Here is a 15,301-nt window from a genome sequence, read left to right as displayed (position 1 = left end):
AATTCTGTGTATGATATATTAAAATATAAACACATATCACACTCTTTTGAAAAATATGCAACTAGTGTACCTTATCGGAGATGATATAGATGATGCATTATTATTCGAAGAGTTTTTTTAAAGCTCAGGATTTGGTGTCTACATAAAGCTTTTTTGCAGCATATCATATAATTTTATTTGAGACAAATTTGAGTATGATGAGTATGAACATATTTCACTATTCGTCTGGTATATTGTCATAATTTATTAAAAATATTTCTGATCTAAATGACAAAAAGCAAAAGCACACAAAACATTGCTTACATAGTAATTATATCTTAGTGGCCTATTTTTATTAAAAGTGTTTACTTTCTTGAAGTGCTGTTTAAATTGGTTCATGGTATTTGCAGAAATATTGATTGTAACGTCAGGAACAGGCATTATTCAGGACACCAAAAGCACGCCGTGCTGTGAAGGACCCATCAATATAAATTATGGCTGCTCTCGCGGACGACTGTGAGTATGACGTCGCGAGGTTTCGTAAAGAAACAAAATACTAAAAAAACTAATACTAATACTAATACTAATACTAAAAAAAATAAAATAAAAATAATAATGGTAGTTACATTTAATGTCATTTAAATTTTTTTAGCAGGAACAGGAAAACGACCAACTTATGCGAGTGCAGTGGGTGGTCATTTCTTAACACCTTGCACGGCGATAGGACTAGTCTAATGCAGGCAGAAGAACTTGACTCACCTGTGAACTCCTGATTCCAGCGATTCCTCGATTGAGTGTCTCCTGACGTCCTGGTGAAATAAGTCTTGACTTGAAATAAGTGAGTTTTTATAAAACCTTTCGAGTTTTGATAATTGCTAACGTCACAATTTTATTTCTCTTTGATTACTTTTTACCTTTTCTAACTTTTTTTCCATAGAAAATGAGAGAAACTTCAAACTTCCCTTCAACTTTTCTCTTTTGATCAGCTTTTTGTATCGTCATACTTTTGAATGGAATCTTCATTTAAACTTTAAATCTAGACACCTTTAGTCTGTAATTCAGCTTTTTGTATTTCTTATACTTCTTGACTTATAGAAGTTTAGTTTGAGGTACTTTTGGGTGAATTTTCAACTACTCAATTGATATGTATTGCATAATGTTTGGCTCAGCTAGAGAGGGTGACATCCTATGCACTCTTAACTTCTAAATGGTCTGCACTTGTACAGCGCTTTTTTCCTATTGGTGCTTAAAGGGCTTTACACTGCTTCTCATTCACACTCACAATTACACACACCGATGGGGGAGCTGCTATGCAGCTGGCCAACACTCATTGGGAGCAACTAAGTTGGGCTTCAGAGTCTTGCTCAAGGACACTTTGACAAGTGATCGGAGGAGCCGGGGATCAAACCAACAACTGAGATTGGTGGACAACTGCTCTACCTCCTGCGCCACACTGTCTTCATTTTATTGAGCATCTTTAAATAAATCATTAAATAGTTATACCTTCTGCTGCTCAGTTTTTACTTTTTGTTCTTTGTTTTTTCCATAGGACTTTGCCCTTATTGGAGGGCAAAGTCTAAGCAGTTTACAGCTTTTGATCAGCAAATGAGTGACTCAGCAGATTGTAAGCAGTGATTGCCATGGTAAGGGACATTGTTCCATCTGGTCATGTGAATAGTCTCAGAGCTCTGTGGAAACTTTACCTGACAGTTTTTATTTATTTTATATTTTTTCCACCCTCATTATACACATTGGAAACACAAACAGAAACACACAACAAAATAATACAATATAGATTTTCAAGTGCCATTTCTGATTGACTAATTAACTTTTAGCCACTCTTGCTCAGCCCATAAAGGCCATTTATCAAGTTGAACATTTTCTCTTCTGGGAGAACAAGTCAAGATTTGTTCTTACAGAAGATGAGTGTACTGACACACAGGTCAGGTAGTGGGAATGTTTGTTAATCTTTTTATAACAACTAAGAAGGACCTTTGTTCTCCATTAGTGAGATAATGTTGTATGGTTTGCCAATGTAAATCTTTCAGCAGGGGTCACAAATTTAAAGGCCAGGTATTACACATTTTATTATATTACATCTACAATAAATATTATCTATTCATTTTAGATGTGAATCTGTTTAGTTTGCTTATTAATGGCTGCTACCAATATAAGACTAAAATAATACATTTATTTCTATATATTAAATGTAAAATTGGTCATCTTTTTTCAACTTGCCCATTGTGTTTTAGAAGGAGATTTTTAATACTGATTTAATGAATATAGATTCCCATCAAAAACGGTAATAGAAATGTTTGCAACTGGGACTTTTGGATGTAAGAAGGAAGGAAACACATAATATCTAAATTATATAATTTTATACATAACAAGGTTGGTTTTATGTCCCTACATTTTAGATATTAGTCTGTTGCCCAGATGGTCATACATTGTAGAGCAACTCTGTGAAGGCATTTACAGAGGTGTCTAACTTTCAGAAGGATATTGCACTGACACATGGATGGATATAGATGAAAATGGATAAAGATGGATGGATGATGGCATCATAAGGATCACTCCTAACAGTCATGCATTAATATTTAGCTCATTATAACTAGGTTAAATGGGGTTACAGAGGCTTTGATAGTATAGGGTTAAAAAATATTGGAAACAAGCCTGCACAAACCTATGGGTGCTTTTGGGAAATGATAAAATATGGAATCTGCAACATTGGTATTAGAACAAATAAATTATCAAAACTAAAAGAGAAAAGACATCCTTAAAGCAATTTTGGATTTACAAAAGTACAGTAGAAATTAAATATTAACTTGTTACAAAACTAGTTTGAGTATGAAGAGAAAGCTAGGGGTGCCACTCTTAGATTATGCTTTAAATGGGTTGAACATGGTGAAAGTATACAGAATACTTTTTTGGGGTTAGAAAATAGAAATGTTTAATTGGCAAAAATAAGTTGAATAATTAATAATGGCACAAAAAGGGTTAAACAATATAGCCCAGTTCTGTCAGAACTTGTATTCCTCAGTCTCTTTGACATCTGACATTGATACCTTTTAAAACAATATTTTAGCACATACCAAAAAGATGAGCAATGACGTTAAAAAGTATAAAGTACTTTGAAAGTATAGTGTCTTAAAGAAAACAAATCCCAAGGTGAAGATGGCCTGACAGAAGAATTGTATAAATCCTTCACTTCAAAACATTTACTCTTTTTGCACCCTCACTCTTTGCCTTGTTTCATGAATCCATTCAAAAAGGTGAACTTCCCTCCACATTAAAACAAGGGTTAATTACATCAACTGCCAAACCATTGAGACAGGTTCTATGTAGAACGTTGACCCATCAGTCTGCTTAACAATGATTGTAAATTATGAGATTTTCAACAATAGGTACAATAGTACAATTTGGTATATGCAAAAAGAACACATTGCTAATAATGATTCAATATTGGATATGATTGATCACAGTTACTTGTTTCATGATGAGTTTTATATTTGATTATTGCCACCAAACATAAGTACATTTTTAAAGCTATGGATTTCTTTGTTTTCAGAAAAAGACAATTTAAACATTATATGGCTGTTCCAGCAGTGTTAACATGGCACCACTGGAAGATTCTGTTATCGTGACATTGGGCAAGGTTGTCCAGTGTCCCCTTCCCTTTTTCTGTTAGTTACTCGAACGATGGCTCTTAAAATTAAAAGAAAAAAAACCCAATTTTTAGAAATACATGCTGTGAGAAAGGAATTCAAACTATCTCAGCTAGCAGTTGACACTGCTGTTTTTTGAACGACCAGTAGCAAATTCCAATGGCTTTGTCTAGTATCAATGAATTTACTAATGTCTCTGGCTTTAAGATGAATTTGGTTAAAAACCTATTCCCACTAAAAATAGGTTACAAAATATTATGGGGTCCCAAATACAGAAAAGATCACATATTTACGTATTCATTTTTGTAAGAATGTGAAACAAAGAAATACAATGAACATTGATCCTATTGTTGAAAAAAAAAAAACAATAAAAAAACGTCTTTAGTTAGCGTATGACATCAATAAATAATAAGGTTTTGTTATCCAAAACAGAAGGAATAACTAAATAAGTCTCTCTCTCGTCTTGATGTTTCACATAATATAAAATAATCCATTTCACATTCTTATTTGGAGGAAAAAAATTATCTCTGAAAAGAAGTCATTTAAGGCAGTAGAGAACAAGGTGATCTGGAAGTTTCATTTTAGTATCCCAAACATAGGTTAAGTGGATTGTGGAATTAATTAAAATTAATCAGACAGCATTTAAATTTTGTCAGATTTTTTTAAATGTGCAAACTTATTAACTCTTGGTAGCTTCAGAGCAGTCGATGGGTGTAGTGCAGCTCAACAGCTCTCCCACAATTTCTTCAGAAATTACCATTTCTAGTTTTATTTTAGTTGCAATTTATTAATTTTGGAATACAGAAACAATTACTGCGCAATATTTCCTGATATTTTAGTATGTAAAGACACTTGTTCGCAAAATTGGGGTACAGTCCACAATTATAGTAGTTATGAATACAAATTTTCATAGTGTAGTCTCACTTTATAAAGAAAAATTTCATATATCCATTTTCCATTTAAGTGTAACAATTCTCAAATATTATCATGTCTTCAGAGTCTCCGTATTTCCATCTTAAATGTCGCTAATGGACAGTTTACCGGGCACAATACAAGGTGCCAAAGTGCCAAATCTGAGCATTTGGTGCAATAATTGTTAAAAATAGAAAGGTTGCCAGTTTTTAGAATAAAGAAAATGGCGTCCAGTTAAGTGGAGTGTCAGCCGATGGGTTCTTTAATAGTTTTTAAACAACAATAGTGGTCTATGGCATCAGAGAATAAGTGGCTGAATAAGACTGACAACTAACATGTAAAGTGACATGTGCAGCTAATGATTTTATTTGTCTTGTAGCTCATCCTGTCAATGGAAAGGAGTTAGCGTGACCGTTGATAGCTGTAAGTACTAATTTCTGTGGAAGGAGCCCCTCATTAGGATGAATTCATTTGACAAGGTTTATTTGAGTATCAGACTCATGAGTAAGCCAGAACCACATGTTATGCTGCACTGGCCTCAAAACTAATGCATGCATTTCAATTTGAAACATGCACTCCTTGAATAAAAATCATCCAAATGAGGTTTTAAATGTTTTTTATTCTATATGTCTTGTCTGAGTTAGATCAATGATGATGCAGTAATTCAGTTTTACTGATCCCAACTGAAGTTAGCTCGCCGCGCTGAGACACTCAGACTTATGGATCTTCTGTTAAAGAATTTGAGAAAGTTAGACACTGCTGAAGAAGTAATTTGTGTTTTTTGGTATGACTGTGACAGGCCAAGTTGGATGGCATTCAGACAAGTGCTGGATTCAGGTTGGTTTTAACAGGACTGAGTATTGTGCTTTCTTTGTTTTAAGATTGAGTCCAAAAGAACTAAAATGTTAACCTGAAGATTCAATGTCCCTTCACAGGTGCTGCACTTTGGGGTGTAATTAGTACACAATTCAGAGATCTTGGAGATGGAAGTGGACTTACTTCTAACATTCAAATTGGTGAAAACAGAATACAGTATAATTTTAGCATATTGATGGTCTTGTGTGTAACTTATAGCTATAAACATTAACCTGCAGGTGTAAAGAAATATATATTAAAGACTCTTGTGTGACAGTAGATTGAATAAAATAAGCTGAATGCAGCCTTGGGGACCCAACTGACCATAGCCTTTTTGTTTACATGTTCTGCCTGTAGTTGGGTGGGTTCCCTTCCATAGTCCAAAGAAGTTTGGTTAGTCCACAATTACAGTAGTTATGAATCCAAATTACAAACAACGTAAAAGTTTAAAAAAATGAACTCACGGAAAAAGGCCAAGGAGATTGACAGGAATATTAAAAAAAAGATACAAACAACTGAACAAACTTATTAATGACTAAAGTAAAACAGAGCACGACCTAAAACACATTGGAGGGAAAAGATAGTACATAAGTACATAAAGTAACACATAAACTAAAGGGAGGCAGACACGAACAAACTGAACAAAAGGCACTGATAAACTGAAGAATGCAAAAGCACACCTAAAACACAAAAACCAGGACCAAACAAGCAGAGAAAACTGGAGACTAAACCTATACACTGAATTCAACAGAAGCCAAACCTCAGACCAAAGATTAGAGGTGCACAGAGTCCAGGATACAAGAGTCCAGAAACATAAATTCAGGTTTTACAAGGAGTTCAGAGATAACATCAACAAGGACCTGGGAGGGGAGTGAGGGGAAGACTGAATTTAAGCAGAGGAGTGAACAGGCGCAAACCATGAAGGACAAACAAAGGCAAAGCTGGGGAAAAGAACCAAGGCACAGGAAGTCGGGAGAAGGGGCCACAAAATAAAAGTCCACAGACAGGAATTGCACTGGGACCATGACATGTACTAAGTTAGTATTACAAATTTCGTACATCCATTTACCATTTAAGTGTAACAGTCCTCCACCACACACTAAATTTGCTAAGGGCTGCTCAACTAAAATAGTATAAGTAATAGTATTACAATTTATATCTTTAGATTTTTCATCTCTGAACACAAATAGCCTCTGGTGTCTGTATTGGTAAACTACACTTAACTATATCAGCATACAAAGCCTGAATTTCTAATGGAAATTATCTACTTGTCCTTTTCAGGGTAGAGGCAATGGCCACTGAAGTATTAAAGAAATCTGAATTTTATCTTTGAGTGAAGAATAAAGTCTAAAGCCATGAGCCGATGTTGAGTATCAGGATAGGATGCTACTAAGTGGTTTTCTGTGACAACAAATATGATAATTCCCAAGACTAGAGTCTCTGATTATACCATGAAGCTTCACAGTGCACTGAGTACATTTACTAATGGTCAGTACAAATTGCCATCATAAATACTGGTTCTAATATTTTCTTTGTACTCACCAGGTGTCTAAACTACAGCGATTAGATGGAGACTGCTCTTCTAGGTAAGTCTGACATAAAATCCTCTGTTTTGTGGTATGATCATTTCATGGACACAATCACCATACAAAAATAAAACCATGACTGAATGTTCTCTACTCACATTTAGTTAGTTGTCAGGTTTAATTCTAGATCCGCTAATACACATCACTTTACTGAGTGGTGCGTTTCTTTATTCTCAAAACAAAGACCCTTGTAAATATTGTCAAGTCTTTAGAGTCTCTGTATTTCTATCTTAAATGTCGCTAATGGACAGTTTACCGGGCACAATACAAGGTGCCAAAGTGCCAAATCTGAGCATATGGTGCAATATTTGTTAAAAATAGAAAGGTTGCCAGTTTTTAGAAAAAAGAAAATGGCGTCCAGTTAAGTGGAGTGTCAGCCGATGGGTTCTTTAATAGTTTTTAAACAACAATAGTGGTCTATGGCATCAGTGAATAAGTGGTTGAATAAGACTGACAACTAACATGTAAAGTGACATGTGCAGCTAATGATTTTATTTGTCTTGTAGCTCATCCTGTCAATGGAAAGGAGTTAGCGTGACCGTTGATAGCTGTAAGTACTAATTTCTGTGGAAGGAGCCCCTCATTAGGATGAATTCATTTGTCAAGGTTTAGTTGAGTATCAGTATCATCACTGAGTGAGCCAGAACCACATGTTATGCTGTACTGGCCTCAAAACAAATGCATGCATTTCAATTTGAAACATGCACTCCTTGTATAAAAATCATCCAAATGAGGTTTTAAATGTTTTTTATTCTATATGTCTTGTCTGAGTTAGATCAATGATGATGCAGTAATTCAGTTCTACTGATCCCAACTGAAGTTAGCTCGCCGCGCTGAGACACTCAGACTTATGGATCTTCTGTTAAAGAATTTGAGAAAGTTAGACACTGTTGAAGAAGTAATTTGTGTTTTTTGGTATGACTGTGACAGGCCAAGTTGGATGGCATTCAGACAAGTGCTGGATTCAGGTTGGTTTTAACAGGACTGAGTATTGTGCTTTCTTTGTTTTAGGATTGAGTCCAAAAGAACTAAAATGTTAACCTGAAGATTCAATGTTCCTTGACAGGTGCTGCACTTTGGGGTGTAATTAGTACACAATTCAGAGATCTTGGAGATGGAAGTGGACTTACTTCTAACATTCAAATTGGTGAAAACAGTAAAGTATCATTCTAGCATATGGTCTTGTAACTTATAGCTATAAACATTAACCTGCACTTTGGGGTGTAATTAGTACACAATTCAGAGATCTTGGAGATGGAAGTGGACTTACTTCTAAATATTATTATAAATAATTAAATATATTATAAATATTATATGTTAAAGACTCTTTTTTTGTGTGATAGTAGGTTGAATAAAATAAGCTGAATGCAGCCTTGGGGACCCAACTGACCATGGCCATTTTGTTTACATGTTCTTCCTGTAGTTGGGTGGGTTTCCTCCTTTAGTCCAAAGAGATTAGGTTAATTGCTGAGTCTAAACTGACCATAGCTGAGCGTGAGTGCTTAAATGTCTATGCGTGTCTCTCTGTGTTGGCCTTGAGAAGGACTGGCGACCGGTCCAGGTTGTACCCCACCTCTTGCCCTATGATAGGTGGGATAGGCTCCAATCTTATCCATCATAACTGCCACTTTAGTAAAGTGATAGCTTTTTATTTATTAGATGCATGGCTCCAGTGTGCTGTAAACAAACCACTTTCCCACAGCCTAAGTTTTCTATCATGTGGTACCTCCTGTCCCACACAGAGGCTAAAGACACACATACCATTCACACAAATGAGCAATTTAGTTTCCAATTAACCAAACATGCATATTTTTGAACTGTGGGAAGAAAACCATAGTACCGAGAGGAAACCCACTCAAAATCCACAAAGGGAGGCTGCAGCCAGTTAGTAGATTTGAACTGGGGACCTTCTAGCTGTTAGGCAGCAGCACTAACCCATACTAGTCACATTAACTTTTAAAATATTAAACAAGGCTTGCAAATTGGCTTTTAATATGGAACATCTGCACTGACAGCCACACCTTGGAAGAAATGTCAAACAGGCTTTTTCTACACGAAGAGCCTGAACAACAGCGCGACATGTTCTGCACGTTGATTTGACATGAGTTTTTTTGAGTGGATTCCCTTCCTGCCTCAACCTTCAGATGACATCACCCAGAGGAGTTTTTCATCATTAGGAGTTCAGATGATGTCATCTGGGGGAGCAGGTTCACCATGATTACAAACTCCATAGTGTGAGGAACAAGATAACATAATCTCAACTAAGGGTTACTCCAAGTGATGTCATCTGAGGCATTTTTCAGTTATAGGTAGAGAAATATTTTGATATAGGGAATTCAAAGGAAGTTTAATGGTACTTATGTACATGTACTACCCAAACTAGAACCAAAAGAATAAAGTTCAAAATCAGTGAAGGTGTCCTTTTAGGGGTTGAGAAGAAGAAAAGTGCTGTTAGGGCCATACTTAAATCAGTGAGTCCATTTGCAGTGGCAGCATTATCCAGGTACAGAGAGCTTGTTTTGCTATGGTGATGTTTATTATTGATGGTGATAAAGTGATTCATGTCTGTATGGGTTCACTCTGAGTTTTCATGTTAAAATTACAGGAATTCAAAGATTTATTAAAACTACTAACTGTTGTATTTAAAGTAATTTTTAAAACGGTGAAATTATCGATTTTCATGATGTATGTAGTAAAATCAATAAATGCCACCATCAATAGCTACATACAAATATAATTATCCAAAGTATCGTAGTTTTTCTGTGTGGCATTTCAGCAGGAATTCCATCAGGTGTTTTACTCTGAAGCGGGGTTATAGGGTCCAACATACAGTTCTCGTTTCAGCCACCAGGTGTTCCAAAGTCGCTTCCTCGTCCTCTCTAAAGTTAAATTGTACTGTAGCCAAAGAGTACTGACTGGGAAGTTGTTTGAGTTGTCTGATAATACTTCTTATCATACTGCAGCAAAAAAAATAATTTTAGAGGATAACAGAGTTTCTAATATTCTAATTAAATTTAGTAGAGCCAATGAATATTAATAATACAGCAATGTGAAACATTACAATAGTATCCTAGAGTGTTTTACAATTCTAACATAACTTCTTTGGAAACACTAAAATAAAAATCTTAAATCATATATATTACTGATGCTGATAATGTCTTGCACTGCCTTAAACTGTAAATTTAGTCTCCGTCTTTGTCAAATGAATGAAAAGCAAAATGTAATTACTGCCACCTACACCAGAACCTGCCACAGCAGGTGGCTGGGAACTTTTCCACCACACCAACCAACCAACTTTTCCCTTCCACTCAACTTTTCATTAATATGCTTGGATACAGTATTCTGTGAACCCTTCCACTCAACTTTTCATTAATATGCTTGGATACAGTGTTCTGTGAACAGCCGACTGCTTTAGCAATAGTCTTACCCTCCTTGTGGAGGGTGTCCGTGACTAAAATTCTCAATGTGTAGCCAAGTCACTAGGAGCATTTCATAGTAAGGTTTTATTCAGGGAAAAAAATGGTCCACACTTTAGTTATTTGTTTTATGTTATGTGTGTTTCTGATGTGTCCGTGTACTGATGATGTCATTAGTGACATCATATGGCTTTGATAGTGCCTTTGTAGTTTTACATTATATGGCTTTGATAATTTGCCTTTGATGGTGCCTTCGTAGTTTACCTTTAGGTTTGTTGACCAGTGGTCAAGGAAACAATGCAATGCTAAGTGTTTGTTAAAGAGAGAGGCAGTTCAGCTCAGCTACTGAAGGAAGCATACGTGACATTGTAACTGAAGTAGAGGAATTGACTACAAGGAGGTGTGGTAGAAGAAAAAGGTTCTTCACACGGTTTCTTACAGAGTTCTGTGAGTTCAGACATACTTTGAGAAACTTGTTTGATGAAACTGCTAGTGAACGTGCTTGTGAGATTACAGTGCTTAAAGTTGTATGTACAATTGATCTGTCATCTGCTAAATTGAGAAGCAAGTACAATAAATATCTCCAGAGTGAACAACTTGCTGAAGCGTCAGGAGCGTCAGATTCGAGTAAGATCACCTCCTCATTAGTGAGAACTCTTTACTGTTTTCAAACTGTATGTTGGCCCGCGTGTTTAGAAACGAAATTTTAAAAAGGCACAAGTTAGTTGATTAACTTGTATGCAACTATACACTATATTCAATTTAAGCCAGCACTAGCACGGAGCTGCAGGGTGCACGCAGCTGCTGACTGACAGCAGCAGCATGGTAGGACAGACATCAGATGCCTAAATACATAGCTGACATATACAGAAACTGTATAGTATAAAGAGAAAGCAAAAGTGGAAAACCGCAAACAATTTTTTTTGTAGCTCCATAATGTAAGTGCTACATGGTATTTGCAGTAAAATGCATTGTAACGTCAAAAACAGGCATTATTTAGGACACCAAAAGCGCGCGGTGGTGCGAAGGACCCTCTTATATAAATCATGGCCCGACCCTTGTTCAGTCTCTCGACGGCCCGCGCTCCTCTCGTGTATACGTGGTCTGGAAGTGTTGTGGACAACTTAAATACTTTTTAAGAAAACAAACAAAAAAAAAAAGAGCCGTGAAATTTATTGTATGTTAAATATCATAATGTTCTTAGAGGTATGTTATTGCCAGGGTAAAGGATCAACAGCAACTTCCGCAGTGGTTGTTCATTTTTCAACACGTGGAGGCAGATTGTTGATTACACAACGGAGCACAGAATGAATTTCCAAATTCATTGCTGTGCTGCTAGTGTGAGCACCATGTCCGCTGACCTCGTGGAAAAGTAAGTTTGGTCTTGGATGAAGGTTGCGTTTATGAAAACTTGTAGCATTAGGTTAATGCTAACGTTAGACAAGACCTTCCAAAGTTTTAATAGAGTGTAGTTCTGATTTATTAACCTGAATTATGACAGTCATTGTGCAATATTGCTTTGAGTTCTTGGTATGTGAAGAAATCAACATTGGGGTACCGTCGACAATTAGAATTTCATAGTACAGTCAAACTATAAAAAGAGAAAAATGCACTAATAACAAATTTGTACAAGTCAATTAAAATTGACATATTAAATTGACACACTAAATAGGTAAAATGCTGTGCAATTAAAAATAATTTAGATTTTTAATCTCTGAAAAAAAAATCTACAGTGTCCTTATTGGTAAACTACTCTTAACATACAAAACCTGACTTTCTGATGGAAATTATCTACTTGTTCTTTTCATGGTAGAGGCCACTGGAGTATTAAAGCTGTCTGATTCTTCCCTTCAGTAAAGAATGAAGTCTGCAGACATGAGCTGATGGTGAGTACCAAGTTAGGATGCTGCTGAGTGGTTTGCTGTGACAACAAATATGCTACTATGATGATTCACAAGACTAGAGTCTCTGATTATACCATGAAGCTCTTTCACAGTGCACTGAGTACACGTTACTTATTGTCAATACAAATTGCTGAGATCAGAACTGGTTCTAATATATTCTATGTACTCACCAGCTGTGTAAACTACAGCGACTAGATGGAGACTGAAGACTTGGAGCTGTCTAATTCTTACCTTGAGTGAAGAATGAAGTCTGCAGACATGCGCTGATGGTGAGTACCAAGTTAGGATGCTCGTGAGTGGTTTGCTGTAACAACAAATATGCTACTATGATGATTCACAAGACTAGAGTCTCTGATTATACCATGAAGCTCTTTCACAGTGCACTGAGAAAATTTTACTGATTGTCAGTACAAAGTGCCATGATCAGAACTGCTTCTAATATTTTCTTTGTACTCACCAGCTGTGTAAACTACAGTGACTAGATGGCGACTTCTCATCTAGGGTAAGTCTGACATAAAATCCTCTGTTTTGAGGGCTATTTTGTGGTATGATGAGTTCATAGACTAGAGTCTCTGAAATGAAGCATGAAGTGTTTTTCACAGTGCACTGACCACATAGCACCATCACTAGTTTGGTTTAATTTACTGCAAATCACCAACTTTATATTGCCCCTGGATATTTATTGAATGGTTTGTTGAATGGAATTAGATGGTTCGTTCAGCACAGCATTTTCATTCCTCATTAAGTATAAAAACTAACACAACACCTGGAACCTTCTGAAGTGGTTAATTGTGAAAACTAGTGTGCTTTTAATAAAGAAACTTGAGTCATTTTCTAAATTAATCATTGTTCAGTTACAATCACATCTGCTGATGTCCTAGACCTCATTATTGTCCAAATGCACACCATTACACTGGGTAATCCCTTTCTTTATTCCCGCCTAAAAATCCTCAAAACATTCTAGTTTTTAGAGTCTCCATAATTCCAGCTTATGCCGTTCGTGCACAGTACACCGAGCAAAATACGAAATTCCCAAATCTAAGCATATGTTGCAATGTTTAAAAAGGGTGCAGATTTTTGGAATGGAGGAAATGTCATCCAGTTGAGGGGTGTCTACGGCTGATGTATTTTTAGTAGTTTTGGACATCAACAGTGGTCTGTGGGATTAATGAATAAGCAGTTGCAGACAACTAACCAAACATGAGTAGAGAATATTCTGTACGCTTTGTCATTGGTATGGTGTTTGTGGAGAATATGTTAATTTTCGAAAAATAATTGAAGGTATCCTTTTAAGCAGCATTGTCCTTTCACAGTGGCCATCCATTATGTTTAATTGAAACTGACAAATATAAATTATTTGATTACACATCCAAACTTGGTAACTTACTTACACTATATCTTAGACATGCAGTGAGCTTATTGAGGGCCTTTGATTTCAGCTTCCAGCTCAATAGTGGTGAATGTTGTGTAACACAACTGCAATCATTTAAACAGCCAAACACGGGTGGGTGCCTTGAACTGTTGGGTTTGTTGGGTTTTCCTTTAGGGGGGCATGTGGCAGTAATGATTTGATTTGTCTTGTAGCTTGTCCTGCTGATGGAAAGGAGTCAGCTTGACTGCTGATAACTGTAAGTACGAATGTCTATGTGATCAGTGCCCCACCCACTAGGATAGATTCATTTATCAGGGTGTAGCTGTCTTGACTCAGCTAGAACCACATGGTTCTTTATTGGTCTCAATTAAAATACATGCATGCCTATTAAAAAATTGCAGTCCAAAAGTAAAATCATCCAAATGGGGCTTTTAAATCTTTTTTTCTGTAGCTCTTGTCTGAGTTGGATCAATGATGATGCAAATATTTGGTTCTACTGATCCTAAGTGAAGTTGACTCGCAGCGCACTGAGATGCTCAGACTGATAGCACTTTTGTTGAAGAATTTAAGAATGACAATGTTGATCAAATTAATTTATTTTTGGCTGTGACAGGTCAAGCAGGATGGCCACCAGACAAGTGTTGGAATCAGGTTGGTATTAACAGGGCAGAGACTTGTGCTTTTCTTTTGTTTTAAGGTCAAGTCCAAAAGAACTAAAATGTTAACCTGAAGATTCAATTTCCCTTTACAGGTTCTGCAATTTGGGGTGTAATTGGTTCCCAACTCAGATGTTGGAGGTGGACTACTTTCTAACATTCAAATTAGTCTACCTGTGGAACTGGACTACATTATTATTGAGGTGCTTGTGCATTTTAGCACATTTGCAGTCTTGTCTGTAACTTATAGCTGTAAACATTAGTCTCTCTGTGTTTGTATGTAAAGCAATATTACATGTGAAACACTGCCTTTTGTTACGCCAAGTTGAATAAAATAAGCTGAATGCAACCTCGGACTGACTGTGCTTTACTTGAAGGAACAGTATGTGGACTTAACTACAATTTTGTAGTGTATCTGTTTTGGCAACTTGGTTGATGTGACATTCTTGGTAGATCCACAATGTGTGGGGACAACTAGTAAATGCTACTAGTGACAACAGAACTCTGTAGAATGCCATACAATGTACTTTATGGTACCTTCTACTGCAATTAAAAATGTTGAACTTTAAATGGCCATAGAAATGTTCAATGTTAGGAAGATTGTAACATACTGAGGCGCTCACTGTCTCCTTGTACCACCAAGAATTCATGTTCAAGGCCTTGAATTACTCTTTTCAGCTTAAATTTAAAGAGAATTGGGATGTTTTCATTTATGCTTCACAGTATCATGATTCAGGCAATTTATAAAAATGTTAATTTGGGACAGGTCCAAAATCAAATGATGATTATCAGGCAGTTGGGTAACAATAAATTAAAAAAAAACTTGTGACGGAAACAGAGAAAAAAAAAAAAGTTGCTTTAAAGTTGTCATGTCCAAAAAGCAGAGGTGATGGAACACAGTAAGTGTCCTTGTCTGTACTTCTTGGGTTGTGGTACAGATGTCAATTTCAAAATGA

At 36.2% G+C, this 15,301-nt stretch overlaps 1 long non-coding RNA gene and 1 other non-coding gene across 7 annotated transcripts; both read left to right on the top strand.

Annotated features, from left to right (window-relative positions):
* Window positions 1-351: 351 nt before the first annotated feature.
* Window positions 352-14,694, top strand: LOC137130240 (uncharacterized). 6 transcript variants are annotated; one of them, XR_010914818.1, is made up of 15 exons: window positions 352-495; window positions 632-817; window positions 4,936-4,979; window positions 5,356-5,393; window positions 5,492-5,572; window positions 6,957-6,997; window positions 7,504-7,547; window positions 7,928-7,965; window positions 8,064-8,153; window positions 12,227-12,299; window positions 12,491-12,586; window positions 12,778-12,819; window positions 13,902-13,945; window positions 14,303-14,340; window positions 14,441-14,694. It is a non-coding gene; the product is annotated as an uncharacterized lncRNA (long non-coding RNA). The 6 variants fall into 6 exon arrangements; XR_010914820.1 differs by lacking the exon at window positions 352-495 and adding an exon at window positions 1,529-1,622 and having other exon boundaries at window positions 512-817; XR_010914819.1 differs by lacking the exon at window positions 352-495 and having other exon boundaries at window positions 502-817; window positions 5,492-6,448.
* LOC137103518 (small nucleolar RNA SNORD52) lies at window positions 12,861-12,930 on the top strand. Its single transcript, XR_010911527.1, has one exon. It is a non-coding gene; the product is annotated as a small nucleolar RNA SNORD52 (small nucleolar RNA).
* Window positions 14,695-15,301: the final 607 nt, after the last annotated feature.

The sequence above is a fragment of the Channa argus genome, chromosome 1 (genome assembly GCF_033026475.1).
Source record: "Channa argus isolate prfri chromosome 1, Channa argus male v1.0, whole genome shotgun sequence".
Lineage (NCBI taxonomy): Eukaryota > Metazoa > Chordata > Actinopteri > Anabantiformes > Channidae > Channa > Channa argus.
This window is presented reverse-complemented; position numbering and strand designations above follow the sequence as displayed.